Source organism: Limulus polyphemus, unplaced genomic scaffold (assembly GCF_000517525.1).
Source record: "Limulus polyphemus unplaced genomic scaffold, Limulus_polyphemus-2.1.2 Scaffold8580, whole genome shotgun sequence".
Lineage (NCBI taxonomy): Eukaryota > Metazoa > Arthropoda > Merostomata > Xiphosura > Limulidae > Limulus > Limulus polyphemus.
The window spans coordinates 7,840-8,435 of record NW_013674190.1 but is presented as its reverse complement, the minus strand read 5'-3'; positions in this window follow the sequence as shown (position 1 = coordinate 8,435).

The following is a 596-nucleotide window of genomic DNA, read 5'->3' as shown; positions in this document are numbered from 1 at the left end:
ACAGACGTTGATGATTACAGACGTTGATAATTATATATGCTGATAATTACAGACGTTGATAATTATATATGCTGATAATTACAGACGTTGATGATTACAGACGTTGATAATTATGTATGCTGATAATTACAGACGTTGATAATTATATATGCTGATAATTACAGCCGTTGATGATTACAGACGTTGATAATTACAGACGTTGATGATTACAGACGTTGATAATTATATATGCTGATAATTACAGACGTTGATGATTACAGACGTTGATAATTATGTATGCTGATAATTACAGACGTTGATAATTATATATGCTGATAATTACAGACGTTGATAATTATATACGCTGATAATTATATATGCTGATGATTACAGACGTTGATAATTATATATGTTGTAATTACAGACGTTGATAATTATATATGCTGATAATTATATGTGCTGATAATTACAGACGTTGATAATTATATATGCTGATAATTAAAGACGTTGATAATTATATATGCTGATAATTACAGACGTTGATAATTATATATGTTGTAACTACAGACGTTGATAATTATATATGTTGTAACTACAGACGTTGATAATTATATATG